General features: G+C 47.9%; 1 protein-coding gene across 5 annotated transcripts in view; it reads left to right on the plus strand.

The window, feature by feature from the left end:
- Gatad2a (GATA zinc finger domain containing 2A) overlaps window positions 1-18,319 on the plus strand; it is a 93,562-nt gene that overhangs the window by 31,362 nt on the left and 43,881 nt on the right. The gene's annotated exons all lie outside the window — the stretch shown is intronic.

The following is an 18,319-nucleotide window of genomic DNA, read 5'->3' on the forward strand; positions in this document are numbered from 1 at the left end:
GAGATTAGTGGGCTAAGTAAACTTAGAGGGGACAGAGGAGAAGGGCTGTATGACCTTGTGGGACTTTTCTGTTTTGGGGCCACGGGATAAGTAGGGGTTGAGTACATCAAAAGAAAAATGGAGTTTCTGAATGGAGAGTGTTTGAACTGAAGGCAGACTGGAATTGTTCAGTGTGTGTTGATCATGTGTCCACTCCATCCTGTGGACGGGCTTGGCAGGCTGGCAGCTGGGATTTCCCGAGAGCAGTTGGGACTCATCAAAGGGGGCAGACAGAGCCAGGCCAGGACCTCTCCAGGTCTGAACAGACAACTGAAAGGAAGTGGGTGGGAAAGCAGCAAAGCCACTCAGCAATGTTAGCATTGTGTGTTTCTTCTGGAGAAAATTAAGATCTTAACTTGAGAAGTCTTGGTTTTCAGCCCTTCCAGAGAGTTGGGCCTCTGCCTGGACTCCAGTTTTCTGTCCTCACAGGAGCAGCAGGGCTGTTTTCTCTGCCCTCATCAGTGTAGAGAGCTGGGAAGATTATGGAACAGGTTGTAGTGCAGTGTTGGAGCAGCACGGTTTGGGGTTCCCTCCTAAGAACCAGAAGAGCAAGTTGTCAGTGCCAGTGTGAGACTGAGTGTGCTCGCTGGTTAGCATGGGTGCTGCTTCAGGAAAGAAGAGTGCCGTTCTGCTGGGCCCTGGAAGACTCCTGTCAGTGTGATCCAGGACTTTTTAGTCAGAAGAATGTTGGGCTCAGTCCCATCCCCCTTCCCCTCTTGGAGCTCTCCAGGCTGTATTTGTGACCTCTTTTTGTCTGATGAAAATGTAGGTTAGTCTTTTAGAAGACAAAGAAATTTGTTTTAATAGAATACCCATAGGTAGCCTCAGGATGGGACTGGGAGCCTTCAGGTTGTCCAGCCAGGGCCTCTTGCCACTTCTGTGGGCTGCACCAGCCTTCTGTCTTCATCTTCAAAGAAGCACTTGTTGTTTGCCAGGTGAGCTCCTGAGGGACTCCTATTATATTCCGTTCTAGTTTCAGTTCAGGGGTTCTTCGTATGAAAGAAAGGTCTGATTATGCCTATGTCAGAGCCCAGAGCACCCATCTGGGCTTGGATGTGGGGAATGGAGAAAAGTTCCTAGCAGGTCGAGGTGGGAGTTGTGGGGGTTTGGGGTTGTAGGACTCAGGAGGCTTCTTGTCCTCAAAAATAGCGAAGCGCTAGGAGGAGCTGTGACTGGGGAGAGGGCAAAGGCCATTTGTTTGAAGGATTTGGATTTGTTGGCAACTCTTTTTTTTTTTTTTTTCCCTTCGAGACAGGGTTTCTCTATAGCTTTGGTGCCTGTCCTGGAACTAGCTCTTGTAGACCAGGCTGGCCTCAAACTTACAGAGATCCGCCTGCCTCTGAATCCCGAGTGCTGGGATTAAAGGGGTGCGCCCCCACCGCCCGGCTGTTGGCAACTCTTTTAGACCGCCACTTGGCTAGTTTGATTTTTCTGTTCCTGTAGCCTACATGAGGTGGTGCCTTAGACTGTTGGGTGGCCCAACTTAGCCTGTTCTGCCTGGGTATGAGCCCCGCCTTCCACTTGCTAATGACTGGCTGCTGCTGAACCGCCCTTTGGTCTCCTTTTCTGGAAAAGGGGAGGCACTTCTCTCTGCTTGGGGAGGTTGTGTTGGGAGTTAGTGAGATAAGGGATGTTCACAATCTCTTCATGCCTGGTGTGTGTACGTGGGCTTCAGCACAGTGGAGTACAGTAGGGATGCCAGGCCATAGTGCACTCGTGTATGGAGCACTTTCACCCTGGAGCAGATCATCAGGATCTGTGTGCCCTGTGGGATCACACCTCTACTTTGTGTGACAGCCTGGCCTCATGTTTCATCCAGATGAAGGAGGCAAAGTCCAATACAATGAGGAGGTGCTTGGGAGTGTCACCCTCTGGGCTGTTCTCTGAAGAACTCCCCACCTTTCTCACGTTGTTTTCTCTGCTAGTCACAGGCCTCTCTGACAACACCGAATGGTCAGGTTGGCTCTGTCCTTCTCATAGAGCCCAGCACCTCAGCTTTAGGGTAGCTTTTCTAGCTATTGCTGGATAGGTCTGCCGTGGTCCTTGGGAGCTGTGGGTCCTACTCGGTTGTGTTTGTCATAGTGTAGCCACTGGTGTGTTGTAGGGTGTGTGTATGGTGATCCCCGGGAGCACTAGGGACCCCAGCTCTTCAGCCTGCCTGAGTAGACGTATCTGTCTGTCATTGCTTAGTTTAACTGTTTTTCATCTTGGGTGGCCTACCTGACCACAGAGTCTCAGTTTATTCATCTGTGGGCAAGGGATTTTGTCTTTCTAGGATGACTAAGGAAAGTGGGAAGTGTCCAGCAGTCGGGGGTCTCCCCTCTTCTCCTCACCTTGGAGCCAAAAACCTCCCTAGTGAATCACTCAGATTCAGCAGCTGGGTCTCCCTCCCCCGCTTTTTTTGAGGAGGGGTGGAGGGAAACAGGGCTCCTCTGTGTAGCCCTGGCTGGCCTGGCCTGGAACTTAGTATATAGACCAGGCTGGCCTCTTAATTTACAGAGACCTGTCTGAATCTGCCTCCCAAGGAGTACACTACCATGTGGCTGGGAGAATCCCTCCGCAAGCCAAGGGTGTGGAGGTTTGTTTAGATTTATTAGTTTTATTTTGTGTATGAGTGTTTTGCCTGCATGTATGTTTGGGCATCATGTGCATGCCTGGTGCCTGTGGAGGCCAGAAGAGAACTGTGAGTTACAGGTGAGCCACTATGTAGATGCTAGGAACAGAACCTGGGTCCTCTGCAAAGCAGCCAGTGTTCTTAATTTTTGAGCTATTTCCAGTCTTGAGTATGGGGGGGTTTGGGGAACAGGATTCTCATCTGTTTGGTCATGCTATCCTGAAAGAAAGAGGAACACGTGTGCTTTCTGGCCTACCCCAGCACTGCCCCAGACACAGCTTCTGTAGCACATGGCCTTCGAATTGGTACTGTGGAACATATCCTCACCTTAGTTGACTGCTCACTTCAGTTGGTGAGCTGGGCTCAGTTCTACATTTCTGTCCTTCGAGTTTCTAGGTATGGGTTTTGTGATAGAGATATAGAGCTATAGTTCCTTGTGTGCTTGTCCTCATTTGCGTCCACAGATGGAACATTTTTTTTCCAGCCACTTTCGGAGTTTTGACTAGGTAAACATAACATCAAAAAGTATGTGTGTTTGTGTGTGTACATGAACACAGCTGTTCTGTGTGTGCAGCCTCTACCTTGTCCCTTTGAAAGAGTCTCTCTCTCCCTGAGCCTAGAGCTCACTTATTTTAAGCTTGGTTGGCATCCAGCAAGGCACAACACTGGGTTAGGCAAGAGGCTGTGATGTTCTTGTTATGGTGCTGGGACCTGAGCTCAGGTCCTTGTGTCTGAGCAGCAGGTCCTTTTACCTTTTAAGCCATTTATTTAGTCCCCTGTTTTTTTTTTTTTTTCTTTTTTTTTCTTTTTTTCGAGACAGGGTTTCTCTGTGGTTTTGGAGCCTGTCCCGGAACTAGCTCTTGTAGACCAGACTGGCCTCGAACTCCCAGAGATCCGCCTGCCTCTGCCTCCCGAGTGCTGGGATTAAAGGCGTGCGCCACCACCACCCGGCTGTTTTCTGTTTTTTTGACTGTAGCCCAGGCTGGATTTGAACTTGTGGTGGTCCTCCTGCCTCTGCTTCCTGAAGGTTGGGATCATAGGTATGTGCCATGAGTGTTTAGCCAAACCAAATTGTCTAAGAATTGGATTGAATGGGTTGAGTCACTTAGGCCTGTGGCATACTTGGCTTGGGTCTTGTTGACTGGACGCCTAGGTTTTCTGCAATGTCTCATCTTGTGCTTCAGCTTGTGAGTAAGTCGAATCCTGTAAGTGGTGGGGTTTACTTCCTCAGAGGATTCTTGAGCCAACTCTACTATCCTGGGGTTCTCCTATGCCCATGATTGGAGCACCACCGTTCCTGGTGTGCTTCCCTTTTTCTTAACGTGCTTGGTAGATGAACTGATGGGCTTTCTGCTTCCCCCCAGGACAGTTGGCATGTGTGTTTGAGGCACTGTATAGCTCTGGCTGCCTAGAACTTGATATATTAACCAGGCTGGCCTTGAACTCATAGAGATCAATCTACCTCTGTCTCCTAAGTGCTGGAATTAAAGGAGTGCGTTGCTGTATCCAAAAGGAGATTATTTTTCAAAGATTGATATTTTTATGTTTGTTTGCATGAATGTCTGGTATATTTGGTACCTGCAGAAGCAGTAGGGTGTGAGATCCCCTGGAATTTGAATTGTAGATGGTCATGAGCCTCCATGTAGGTGCAGGGAACTGAATCAGAGTTCTGTGCAAGAGCAGCCAGTTCTTTTAACCACTGAGCCATCCCCAGCCTGTTTTTGTTTTTGTAGTAAAATTTTGTGCACTCTTTCTCCTGTCCACCTATAGCAGTAGTTCCTGGTGTGAATCCTCAGGAAGAGGTGGGAGCGGGTGGCATTGCCTGAACTGCTATATTTATTTCCGATTTTTGAGGTAGGGTCTTCCTATGTACTCCTCACTGTCCTTGGAACTCACTCTATAGAGCAGGCCAGCCTTGAATTCACAGAGATCCATCTGTCTGTGTCCTTAGTGCTGGGGTTAAAGGCGTGCATTGCCGCATTCAGCTGTGTATGCGTGACTTTAATTGTTGGCATGTCTGCATGTCTGTTTCCACCTTTAACTGGGTCCCAGAGAATAGACTTCAGTTGCCAGGCCTGTAGCACGTAAGTACTTTTACTGTGTTTGGCCATCTTGCTGGCCATTTTGAAATTGTTTTGTATTAAATCCTGAGTGTGGATGGCAGTAGGATCATGTCTGTTCGTCTGCTGCGTTAGAAACGGAGCAGGCTGAGGGTGCCGCTTCATGGCAGTAGCATGCTTGAGGCCCTGGGCCTAGCCACGATAAAATAAAAGAGTACCTTTTGGGGGCTGAGGGGTAGCTCAGTGGGTAAAGCAGGTGTGAGGATCTGAATTTGGATGCCTAGAACCCCTAAGTAAGGCTGAACACAGAGCCCACACCTGTAATCCTATTGTTCCTACAGAGGTGGAAGTGGGTACAGGGGAAATCCTGGGAGGCTCAAAGGTTAGCTAGCCTGGTGTACATAGCAGTGAACGCTTGGAAAGGACACTGGCTCCAGGTGGACAGTGAGGACTTAGACCTAAGGTTGTCCCTTACTTCCACACATGCAGTTTGGCATGTGCACTGGTATTGGTACACACGAACATGTACACACATCATACATAAACAGAGAAGAGAAAGAAACAGAGACAGGGAGAGAGAGATTTTAAAAAAGTAATTTTTTGGGCAATAGACAGTTGTAGCATCCCCTGTGGACTTTCCTCTGTGCTCTGCAGAACCCCACACTTCAGTGTGAGTCAGGAAATTTTGTGTTACAAACTGGAAATTAAGACCCCAGAAGGGCTAGACTTCCCACCACTGACTTGCAGTAGGAAGGAGAGTCTGGTTGGTCTGTCTTTCTGGCCTGGCGTAGGTTTGGTTAGGGTTAGGTTTGTTTATATAGGTCCACTGGCTAGTTTCCTCTCTCCTGACCTTGTCGTCTGCTTTTGAGCCTGAGGTCATTGTTGGTGTCTGCTTAGAGGACAGGACACAGGGAGGAAGTGATGCAGGGCTGCTTCAGGAATCTCAGGACTTCCTGTCCCAGAAATCCAGTGGGTGATGGTTTAAAGCTTAAGCAGCACTTCCCTGTCTCATTAAGAAAGTAGCTGCAGCCGGGCGATGGTGGCGCACGCCTTTAATCCCAGCACTCGGGAGGCAGAGGCAGGCGGATCTCTGTGAGTTCGAGACCAGCCTGGTCTACAAGAGCTAGTTCCAGGACAGGCTCCAAAGCCACAGAGAAACCCTGTCTCGAAAAACCAAACAAACAAACAAACAAAAAAAAAAAAAAAGAAAAGAAAGTAGCTGCACCTAACTGCAGGCACACTTGAGGTCCAGAATTGGCCCTGGTAATGGGGAGCAGCAAGCAGAGCACCTGTCAGCCCCACAGCAAGCAGCTCTGACAATGCCCAAGCCAGTTCAGGGAGAGGCAAGATTGGCACATCCTGCTAAGGGCGATGCTGGTAGAGTGCTCAGTGTCCTGCACTCTTGATCCATGCTGGAGTTTCTACTACCCCAGTCAAATCAGGTTGCCCCTCTTGCATGGCCTTTATGCCTGAAAAAGACTATCCTGTTAATGGGGTGCTGCTCACAGTGTCATAGGAGAGATGAAGCTGAGGAGGCTTCAGGGGTCCTATGGAAGCCAGGCTCTTGGATTTGGGGTTGGGTAGATGACTTTTGTGATTCTAGAGAGTTTGGGGAGTGTGAGTGCAGGTTTTAGACAGCTACCAGGACAGGTGGACCGAGAGAAGGAACTTGTGGAATGAGTGGCCTAGAGGCTGCTTCTTATTGGCAATGATGGGAGCTTCTATATGTTACCATGGCTTACTGCAGAACAGCAAGGAGACTGAACTGCTCGTGGGCACCGCTTTGCTGTTTTAAAAGGTTTTTTTTTTGTTTTGTTGTGTTTGTTTGTTTTTTGAGACAGGGTTTCTCTGTGTAACAGCCCTGGCTGTCCAGGAACTCACTCTGTAGACCTCAAACTCACAGAGATCCACCTGCTTCTTCCTCCCGAAGGTTGAGATTAAAGGCGTGCACCACCACCGCCTGGCTTAAAAGTTATTTTTTACTGGGGGTATGGAAGGAACCCAAGACCTTGTGCATGTTAGGCAAGAACACTCCCACCTCTTTTGAGCTGTTTTAAGTTTATGCAGAGACTGGGGATAGAATACTTACCTAGCACATGTGAGCCCTGAGGTTCAACATGACAAGAGAAAAAAACAAAATTCATAGCCTAGCTACTGTTAGAGTTCCGGAGTACAGTGCAGCTCAGGCTTCTATCACCATAGTATGGAGTGGACAGAGCTGGCAGGCTGGGGTTGATGACAGGAACACAGATGTGACCAGGTGGCCCCAATTCCTGCCCAGCTGAGTTTTTGGGCTATTGGGGCACTGTTGAGCACTTACACAGGAAACCTGAAGTGTACCTGCACAGGACTGCGTGCTTATGTGAGGGAAGCTTGGGAGGGGAAGATGGTTGACAAGCAGATTGATGTTCCCATGGCCTTGGGCTTGCCTACCTGAATAAAAAGTGGGACAGGTACCTGAGACACAGTGGGCAGACGGTGGTGGTTAGCTGGGTCTGTTCTTAACAGCTGTTAGGAGTCTCTTACAGGCTCTGCCTCTGCTGTGCCCTGGAATCCTGTGATAGGGAAGGTGGCCCTTGAGTGCCCTCAGATAGGAAGGACAGTGGGAGTCTGTTTGGGGTGGCAGTTGGGTAGGGACTGGAAGATATTACAGATCCCAATAGTGGGTCCTGAAAAATAGGGGCACAGAATTGGTAGTTAGACAGGGGTGGAGGGACCTGGGTCCTGGATAGGCTAGATGTGAGTGAGATAACCCGTAGCTCTGGGTGGCCTTTTTTTGCTTTGTTGCCCTGAGTGGACATGTGGTGAGCCCACGAGACCATCTCACCCTTGTGTGCTCAGGGTATGACCCTACAGAAGGTGTGTTTGGAGTCTATTCTGTATTCTGCACTGGTGAGAGTGTGGGGATAGTTAGGATAAAAAGTAATGGCAGGCCCCTTGCACATGCAGGAACAGCCTGCTGTTTTTCTGTCAAACAGTAGGCGGGACGGGTGAATGCAGATTAGAAGGACCCAGACCTTACTTTAGCTGGTAAAAGAACTTTATAGAAATTATAGGGTATAGGAAGAGGCTTGTGTATGATACTTGAGCCCTGAAAGCTGGTTGGGAGCTCACGAGTTCTAGATTCTGAGGCTGTTCAAGCTTGAAGGATTTTAATTTTTATTTCTGTAATTTCATTTTTGAGACAGGTCTCGTGTAGCCTAAACTAACCTGGGATCGCTATGTAGTCAGAGCTAGCCTTGTCAGGTGTTAGGATGACAGGTGTGCATCACCACATCTGACCTGGCTTCTCTCTCTCTCTCTCTCTCTCTCTCTCTCTCTCTCTCTCTCTCTCTCTCTCTCTCTCTCTCTCTCCTTTTTCTTTTCTTCTATTTTTTTTTGAGCTATATATTTTTTTCTACTCCCTTCCCACCCTCCCCGTTCCCTTTCTACCCCCTGCTGCTGTCCCTATGCTCCCAGTTAATTTACTCAGGAGATCTTGTCTTTTTCTACTTCCCATCTAGATTAGATCCATGTATGTCTTTCTTAGGGTCCTCTGGCTTTTAATTTTTTTTTTTTTTTTGGTTTTTCGAGACAGGGTTTCTCTGTAGCTTTGGTGCCTGTCCTGGAACTAGCTCTTGTAGACCAGGCTGGCCTCGAACTCTCAGAGATCCGCCTGTCTCTGCCTCCCGAGTGCTGGGATTAAAGGCGTGCGCCACCATGGCCTGGCCTGGCTTTTTATTTTTGAGACAGGGTTTCATAATAGCCCTAGCTGGGCTCAGACTCAGAGTCATCCTGCTTTGGCCCTCCATGGTGTTTTGAGTTTTGGAGCCTTTTCCAGAAAGACCCAGGGAAGGGGCTAGTATGACTTGTCAGGTCAAGATACTTGCTGCCAAATCTGGCAGCCTGAATTCCCTGCCTAGGACACCCATGGTGGAAGAAGAGAAATGTCACCTGTAAGTTGTTCTCTGACCTGCACATGTGAGCTGTGACATGCACAACATACCTCATTGCGGGGAGAAGAGAAAGAAGTGGAGCTAGAGATATAGCTCAGCAGCTAAGAGCACACACATGAGCTGGAGAGATGATTCAGGGGGAAGCACTTGCTAAGCAAACATGAGGCCCAAGTTTGAATCTGCAGCAGGAGCAATGTTTGTAATCCTAGCATTCACTACGGGGTTCTGAGATGGAGACGGGAAAGGTTCCTAGTGTGCACAGCCAACTAGCCTGCCATGAGCCTTGAGGTGGAAGATGAGGCTAATGCCATTTCAGACCTTACGTGTATGCCATGGCACACTCGTGCCTGCTTTCATATGTTTAGGCATTATTTGTGTGCACATGTGCTCACATAGATTCCTTGGAAACATTTTATTCTAACAGCTGTTGTAATGATTTTTATAAACTTCTCAGATGGGTTTGAGTTTTGACTTTTTTGGAAGGCTTGAGAGGTAAGATGGATGTTCCTCCCAGGACACTGGCTTAGAAACGGGGGAGGGGTTGTGGTTGTAGGTAGGAGTTTGGGTCAAAATGACTTAGCATGCTTGGAGGCTGGGATAGGAGTGAGGCTGGGCTGGGCTGGGCTCTGGTGACCACTTATACTGAGAGTCCTCTGCACACAGCTGTTTTCTTTTCTTCCTTATTTATTTTCTTGAAGCAGGGCCTTTTGTTCAGGTCTGTCTTAAACTTTGGATTCTCCTGCCTCAGTTTCCTTTGTGTGACCTTAATTGATTCCTGTGGTCTTTTTAGCTCTCTGTGTGTATCTGTTGTAGATGAAGGTTGGTCCAGGCGGTGGTGGCACACGCCTTTAATCCCAGCACTGGGGAGGCAGAGGTAGGTGGATCTCTGTGAGTTCCAGGCCAGCCTGGTCTACAAGAGCTAGTTCCAGGACAGGCTCCAAAGCTACAGAGAAATCCCATCTCGAAAAACAAACAACAATAACAACAAAAGACGGCTGTTGACTTATAAACGTAAAATACAATAAAAAGTAAACGTGCGATGGCAGAGAGAGAAACGGATGGATCTTTGTGAGTTTGAAGCTAGCCTGACCTATTGTAGTTTCAGGCCTGATGGGGCTGTCTTGAAAATAGATCAACAAATTACTTTTAAGTAAAGATATGTGTGGGATAGTTTGTGCATGCACATGGAGGCCAGTGATGATTGTCTTTTTAAATTTTGCCTCAACTTAAACATTTCTGGCTGGGTGTTAAGGCATTTGCCTTTGCCCTAGCATTCATAAGGCAGAGGCAGGCAGATCTCAGTGAGTTCCAGGACAGCTAGGGTTACATTGTGAGACTCTGCCTTAAAAACAAAACCTTTAAATTATATATTTGTGTGTGTGAATGTGCATGTGTGCACTGGCACATTTGCACACATGAAAGGTTAGATGACAACTTGCAGAAATTGGTTCTCCTTCTACCGTGCAGGTTACAGGAGTTAAATTCAGGGTGACAGACTTGACTAGTTAGTGCCTTTGATTCGGAGTCATCTTGTGGGCCTCACCTTTGAGACAGGTTTGCTTGCTGAACTTGTAGCTCCATTGACTTAACTGGCTGCTGGCTACTGAGTGAGCCTCAAGGAGCCTTCCAGTCTGCACCTCCCCAGTGCTGGGTTAACCAGCACCTCACCTGGTTTTCTGTGGTTGCTGGGGATTGAATTGTTGACTGATTGTTCACTGACTAAGTAATTTTGTTGCAGGCCCTCCCTCCCTTCTCTATCTCAGGTTCTTAACTGTGTGTGTCTGGCTTGAACTGGTTTTACCTCTTGAGTGCTTTGGTTAAGGGCCTGTGCCATTACATCCAGCTTCTCTCCCTCTCTCCCTCTCTCTCTCTCTCTCTCTCTCTCTTTTTTTTTTTTTTTTTTTTTTTTTCAAGACAGGGTTTCTCTGTGGTTTTGGAGCCTGTCCTGGAACTAGCTCTTGTAGACCAGGCTGGTCTCGAACTCACAGAGATCCGCCTGCCTCTGCCTCCCGAGTGCTGGGATTAAAGGCGTGCGCCACCACCGCCCGGCTTCTCTTTCTTTTGATAGAGGCTTATGTAGCCCTTACTGGCCTTGAACTCTTGAGACAGTCACCCTATTTCAGCCTCCCAGGTGTGCACCACTGTACTTGGCTTTATTTTTTATCGTTTTTGTTTTGTTTTGAGACAGGGTTTCTCTGTGACTTTGGAACCTGTCCTGGAACTCTCTCTTGTAGACCAGGCTGGTCTTGAACTCACAGAGATCCTCCTGCCTCTGCCTCCCCAAGTGCTGTGCCACCACTGCTCAGTGACTTAATTTATTTTTAATTTGAGAGAGGGCCTAGAGAGAGTGGCTTAGCAACAGCCATGGCTGTTTTTGGTAGAAAACCTGGGTTTGGTTCTAGCATCCACATACATGGTGGCCCACAACCAAAGTCCTAGATGGTCTGAGTGATGCCCTCTTTTGACTTCAGGGCACCAGCCACACACATGGCATACAGTCAGGAAAAGCATCCATAAAATAGTGAAACTTTAAGGCTAGGTTGTACTCTATTTCAGGTTGTACCTCTGAACTTGTGGAGGTCTCCGATGAGTACTGCAGTGACAGGTAGCATCACCATGCCTGGCTTTTGCTCTGAACCAAGGTGCTTAGGTCACCAGTCACAAACTTTCTTGGGTCTTTTTCTGCCATGCATTCTGGGAATGGCAGTTGATGTTGGAGCTTGTCTCCCCATTGCACCGTGATATCCCTGTGCTTGCATGGTTCTGGAAGATTCAGTGACACAAGTAGCTCAACTTTGAAATCATGTGATGTGGCTCAGATACTACCGGCATATGCTGATTCCCACTTAGGAGCTGCCTGGAATAAAAATTGCAGATAGAAGGCAGTGATGGTGCCAGAGCCTAGGGCAAGGACAAGCACTACATGCGGTTTCACTTTTACAAGTTCTGTGTACTATGGTAGTGTTGGTGTTTTTCTACTTCTTTATGTTTTTATACTTCATGATCATGTGTGGTCATGGAGTTCAGAGGTCATCTTTCAGGAGTTGTGGGTCATGGAGATTGAACTCAGGTTCAAAGCTTGGCAGCCTTTGCTGAGCCTTTTCACTGGCCCATGTAAACATTTTTTAATGCTGTTGAACTGTACACTTAAAAATGATCAAAATAAGCCCGGCTTGGTTATGAGATGAAACAGGACAACCTCCATACTGTTTCCAAAGCAGGGAAATTTAAGATAAGAATTTTACTTTATGTGCATTGACTGTCAAAAAACTATGAGAATGTGGATCTATCTTTCAGTGTTAGTTTAGGAAGAGACTGTGGCATACACATTAGGGGCCCAGCTTGTGTCAGCTGCTAAGGTATTTTTTAAAATGCATATGGGTATAGAAGGTTTATTGTGACATCATCTAGGATGTAGAGTGTTGGAGCACAGAAATTCCTTGGGGTTTCTTTAGCTCCTGGAGGGGAAGGAACTGGATACGCTTCCTCTAGCTTGGTGGGGTGACCCTAGAGCTCCTGAAACCACTAGGGATTATTGGGGAGTGTCTGAGCTCTCTCAGCTGCCTTGCTTTGGGTGGGGGGATCTCAGGTATTCATCTTTTTTTTCCTGTAGCTACTTGTCATTGTATCTGATAGCTGGACATATGACACATACTGGTGTTATTTTGTAGAGGGCAGCCAGGGGAAAGCTGTCCCACATTTCAGACTGAGTCCTCAGTGACCTCAGCAAGTGGCCCTTGAACAGCACACACCAGCAGGACATCCTGTAATTTAGCTCTCTGCCCACAACAGTTCCCTGGAGGTGGTGTTAGCTTCCGCAGGGCCAGAACTTATTCTCAAGGTTGCTCCCTTCTTCCAGTTTCCCAGTGGGACTCTCCTGGGTTTCTTTTGACTGGCTATCTGTCTAGGGTTCTCAGGTCCCCTCCTCCAGCAGCTGGTAGAACTCTGGGAAACTTGCCATTTTGGGTGTTGCAGTGTTGGGAAGGAGCTTCAGGACTCTCCAGGAACTTCCTGTGTCCTGTTGTCTGGAAGCTTCTAGAGCCCTAGGCCTGTGGGTGCTTCTGGAGCCTTGTGACAGAGGCACAGTTGTTGGCACTATTGGTACTGGGGACCCATTAGCCTCCTGCCTTTCTCTTTCCCTTCTTACCCAGGGTCTGAGTGGGTAGCTGACTTATCACTAGCCTGCATGCAAGCCTCCTCCATGACATGGACACTTTGGAAATCCTAAGAATTGAGAGCTCTGTGCCAGGAAAAGGGGTAGAAAAAAGGAGTTAGTTATCTAGGGTGCTGGGCAGTTTCAGATTCCTGGCAGAGAAGCCATTTCCTCTTTTTCTTGTCACACTTCTTTTAGGTGTCTTTGACAAGCTTTTTCATACTGAGCATCTCAGTGCTGAGCACTTCAGACCTTTCTGAGGCTCAGACACCCTGGGCTCTGACCATTAAGCATGCAGGTCTCTGCAGTTCTCACCTGCTGCTTGGACATTGGGAAGAACATCCACGTCCAGATGGGAGCTGAGACGTTTTGAGGAATGGCTTTAATCACAGTTGCTAAAGTAAGAAGTAGTGGTTTTCCTGTGGAGGTCCTGCCTGGAGCTGGCTGGGGCCTGCCACTTGGTCTGCAGCACAGTCCTGAGGGGGCTCCAGGAGGGAGGCGAACTCTCAGAGGGCTGTGGGTCATGGAGAGCCTTTGAACCTTCAGAATGGCTGATAGGGAAGGGAGGGTATGATGAAGTTTCCTGCTTCCGGATCCATGAGATGACTTTTGGAAGTTCAGGGTGGGATACTGTACCTCCGCAGTAAGAAGGGATGGGTGCTGGTTAGGGTCTCAGTAGGGACTTCTTGCCTAGTATGCAAAGCACAGACTCTAGTGTCCATTTCTAGCTTTGTGGGGGAAGAAAAGAAAAAGGGAGTGTGTACAGTATGCCAGCCACCAATAATGAGACAGCAATGAGTTCCCAGCAGTCACAGGGAGGAGGCTTTTCTAGACTCAAGGCTGGGCCTCTGGGACCTTCAGCTGTGAGAGAGGCTGAAGCAACAGCTGCTCTCTGGGAGGCCCAGGCTCATGCTGGGGGTTGGGGCCACATGGCTGCCTTCTAGCCTTGAATTCTAAGGAAGGACAGAGTTAGTATTTATGACTGTTTTTGCTTCAAGTGTGTGAAGGAAACATTGTGGGTGCTGACAGCGTTGTAGGAGGGCAGAACATGGTCTCAACTGTGTTGCCACATTCTGATGTACCTAATCTGGCCTGGGTGTGCTGGTTGGGAAGTGAGCGCTTGCTTAGAGACAGGGACTCGCATTAGAAATGGCAAGAGGGAACGAGTGGGCTTCTTTCATGGCAGTGGCATGAGCAAAGGCTGTCTGGGCGGTGGGGGAGGGGCAGGCTTACTGGAGCTGTGACCGGATGTGTGTGAGTGTGCATGCACGCATGCGGACCACCATAAGGTACTGTGAGAGGTGTGTGTGTGTGTGTCTGTCTGCAGGGACGTTAGGGAGGCTGTGTTGGCTCAGTGTTAGGAGAGATGATCCATCCTCTATCAAGGCCTTTGTTACTATGGATAAGGGGAATACTAGGTGAGCCAGCCTCAAGGTACAAACTGGTTGCTAACCCAGTCAGTGTCAGAACTTGAGATGGTGGACAGGACTCTGTACCATTCTCATCCCTAGTGTCAGTTTAGGTTGCCAGGGGACAGTCTGTACAGCCAGTTTTCCCACTGGTTCCTTTGCTCTCCTGGGACTGTTTCTCCAAGTCTCTAGTCTGCCTAGTCCAACATGCCCCTGCTCTCTGGGGACATGGGTAATGAGGTTTTGTTCCCTGGGGAGAGCAGGTACCGCTCAGGTTCCCTGGGGGTGCTCTGTGCTGTTGTGACTTGGGCCCCTCTCCCCCTTTCCTGAGAAGCTCCTCAGTGCTTAGTGATAGTAGAGGTGAGGTTTTCTTATTACTGTTTGAGACAATATTTTTGGTTTTACTCTGTCATGTGTCATCACTGCTATGCTTTGTCATTATAGGAAGACACAGCCAGAGGGAGTATTGGTTGTGGCTGTGTCCCAGGAAACTATTTGCTTGAATGCGGGTAGTACGCAATAGGGTGTCCCCCCCCCCCCCCAATTTGGAAACTGAATGTGGATTGGAGCAGAACTGAGTGACAGAGCACATACTTAAGTATGTATATTGCCAGTACTCTGGAGCTCTGAGTTCAAGGACATCTGGGGGGGGGGGGCTATATTAAGAATTAGACCTGGTGGCACACTCCTTTAATCTCAGCACTTGGGAGGCAGAGGCAGGTGGATCTAGAGTTCAAGGCCAGCCTGGTCTACAGAACAAGTTCCAAGACAGCAAGTACCACACAGAGAAACCATGTCTCAAGAAACTAGACAAGACAAAACAAAAAAAGAATTATGATTCTGTTTAGCTGGGTGTGGTGGCATGTATTTTAATTCTAGCCCTTGAGAGGCATGACAGGTTGATCTCTGAATTCCAGGAGAGCCTAGTCTATATAGCAATAGGGCATACATAGTGAGACTTTGTCTGAGAGAGTGTGTGTGTTGTGTTTGTCTTGTCTCAAAAAAAGAAGGGAAGACTGAATCTTTGTCTTGAGCTAATCTTTCTCCACCTGCCAGCACCATCGTGCCCCCTTTGGTGCTCCACTAGTGCCTGCCTTGGCTTTCCTCTTTGTGGTGTTATGAGTTCTACTTCTTGATGATTTGGTGATGTGGTTGCTATGATTATCAGTACAGAGGTCCAGGTGAGCCTTGTAAAGATACTTGGTTTGTGCAGGGCAGGTGAACTTGGGCTGGGAGGGGCAGAGACAGGAGCAATGAGAAGTGCGGGGTTCTTGGTCTGTCAGAATGACATAGGGACCAGAGTGTGTGGGTGTAGACGGCTGAGGTATCAGTGAGGTCAAGTTGTGGGCAGAGAGTAGAGGGGTACACTCATACAGGGTCACACTCGAGTTTAGTACAGTCAGCCCTTCCCTATCAAGTGCCAGTGCCTTCAGAGACATCTCCCGTGTTGGCCATGGTCTCCAGACAGACCTAGGGGGCTCTTGCTTCTGCCTTTGTCCTGGAATTAAAAGGGAGCATCCTCCAGGCCTTGCCCCAAAAGATCAAATGACAACATAAGATGGGGCAGCCACAATGCCAAGGCTTGATTTCATGTGCACGACAGTCTTTCTGTCAAGTGTGGTTTTTCTCCAGTTAGGACACGAGTTCGGGGTGAGTTTTGGGAGGGTGTGTGCGTATGAGTTGGAGGACCCAGGTGCAGGGTTAAAGCCTAGCCATAATGATTTATCAGGGGAGGTAAAGAGTCTCTCTTGAAGTGAGATTATAAGAGTATGCCACTATGCCCAGCTTCTTTATAGGGTGCAGGTCCTCACGCATGTGTGATAAGTACTTATGCCATAGCCATGTGCCCATGGAGGTTTCTGATGGCGAATGCATTATATTTGTAGGTCAGTTGGAAAGAGAATTTGTACTATTGCTATGAATAAGGGATCCCTTTTTCTTTGTTTTATTTACTTTAGTGATGGAGCCCAGGCCTGGTACATGCTAGGTAAACTCTGCTAGAGCCTACACCCCAGCTCTGTTTTTTTTTTTTTTTTCCATTTTCATTTTATTTGTTTGTTTATTTATTTCAGACAAAAATCTCGGTCTTGTCCTAGAGTCAAGCCATTTTCTTGCCTCATTCTCAGGTGACTGCAGTTTTTTTTCTTGTACATCTTGTTTCTCATCCCGTTTTAAACAAATTCTGTTGTGACTTTAACTTCTGACCGATTGATGTGACTTTGTACACTAATGGCCCCATGACTCACTGTGGTCAGGGTCCTACTAAATTAGACAAAATCGAGAACATCCAAACGGGTTGACAAGGTAGCTCAACAAGAAAGTGTGTTTACTACTACCTGACTACTTAACCTAAATATAATTCCTAGAACCTACATGAGGGGGCTGGAGAGATGGCTCAGCGGTTAAGAGCACTGACTGCTCTTCCAGAGGACCCGGGTTCAATTCCCAGCACCCACATGGCAGCTCACAACTGTCTGAAAATGCAGTTCCACGAGATCTGCCACCTTCACACCAATGCACATAAAATAAAGTTAAATAGAACCTACATGATGGTGGAAGGAACGAGCCAGCTCTCATGTGGCCCTCTGACCTCTGCGTGCAGTTTCACTGCTACCTCTCCTAGGTGTGGGACCGTAGGCTGGAGGTGTGGACAGTGCTGACGGGAGAGACGTGATCAGGCCATATATTCCTAGCCTGGGAACAAGTTGAGACTCAGAACTGAAAGGTGACTTTTGTAGAATCTATTGCTTTTGTTCCATGGTAAAGCTGAAAACCTCTCAGGGTGGGATCTGTCTGCGCTGGCCTTGATTCTGAGCACCAGAGACAGGTGCTTGGGGAGCTACGCTAGGGTTTCCTGCCCCTGGCAGAGCCAGGCAAGTGAGGGTTAACAGCATTGGTTGGATTTCCCAGCCTGAACTGAGCCAAAAAGTCAGGCTCTGGTAGTGAGCACATAGGAGGGGCCTTGTGCTCCTTGATATGCAAAGGTCTCTCTGCATTCACTCCTGGCTTTACTAGGCAAGTTTTCCTGTGAGAGTATTTATTACACCTTTGAGCCACAAATTACCGGAACTAGTATAGGAATAAAGCTTTGTTTCTCTGGGTGTGCGTTAATTCCAGTACTTGAGAATCAGAAGCAGGCAGATCTCTGAGTTCGAGGCCAGCGTGGCTTACAGAGTTCCAGGCCAGTCACGGCAACACAGAGTAACCCTGTTGATGCATTTATCTAATTATTCTTTACAATAAAAGCTAAGGAGTCAGATATCAGGGTAAGAACTTGAATGAACACAGAACTGGCAAAAAAGCTACCAGTGATACCAGGATCCTGTGTGACACCCCCCCCCCCCCATCCAAAACGGTCTGAGATCCTGTCTTAACCCTGCCTTACTATTTCCTGTGTCTGCTTGTCCTTAGTTCTCCAAAACCTCTATGGTTAATTTTAGTAGTAGCTGTTAGTAGCTAGCTCTGTCCTCTTGATTGAAAGTAAATTTTATTGGCAGTCTTGGTGTTAGAATACGATCAAAATAACACACAACACCCTGTCTTGAAAAACCAAAAGGAATAAAAGGTTTTGGTTGGGTGTGATGGGGCAAGCTTTTAATCTCAGAGCTCAAGCAGAGACGGTCAGCCAGAGTTCCATGATGAGACCATGTATTACAAACCCCAAACTAGCTAGATAGAAAAGCTTTCTCTTTTTAAAAATGTGTCGAGTGTTTTATCTACATGTATATATACCATGTGTGTGTCTGATACCCAAGGAGGCCAGAAGAATGTGTTTGATCTGTTCAAACTGGAGTTACAAAAAGTTGTAAGCTGCCATGTGGGTGCTGGGAACCTAACCCTGGTCCTCTATAAGAGTGGCCAGTGCTCTTAACTGCTGAGCCATTTCTTAAGTTAAAAAAAAAATTACCGCTTTATTAGAATGTCCTTCTGGCAGTCTTGTGAATCCCCAAAAAAGAGAACAGAGGTGGTATGGATACTCGGCAAGCCACATGCATAAAATCCTGGAAGTGGGATCCAGCCTGATACCATAGACTCTGGGACCTGTCATAGAACCACTCTCCTTTGGTCTTGAACTTTAGCTACAAGTCTCATCTGCAAGGCGGGCTGTC

This window comes from Chionomys nivalis, chromosome 20, assembly GCF_950005125.1.
Source record: "Chionomys nivalis chromosome 20, mChiNiv1.1, whole genome shotgun sequence".
Classification (NCBI taxonomy): Eukaryota; Metazoa; Chordata; class Mammalia; order Rodentia; family Cricetidae; genus Chionomys; species Chionomys nivalis.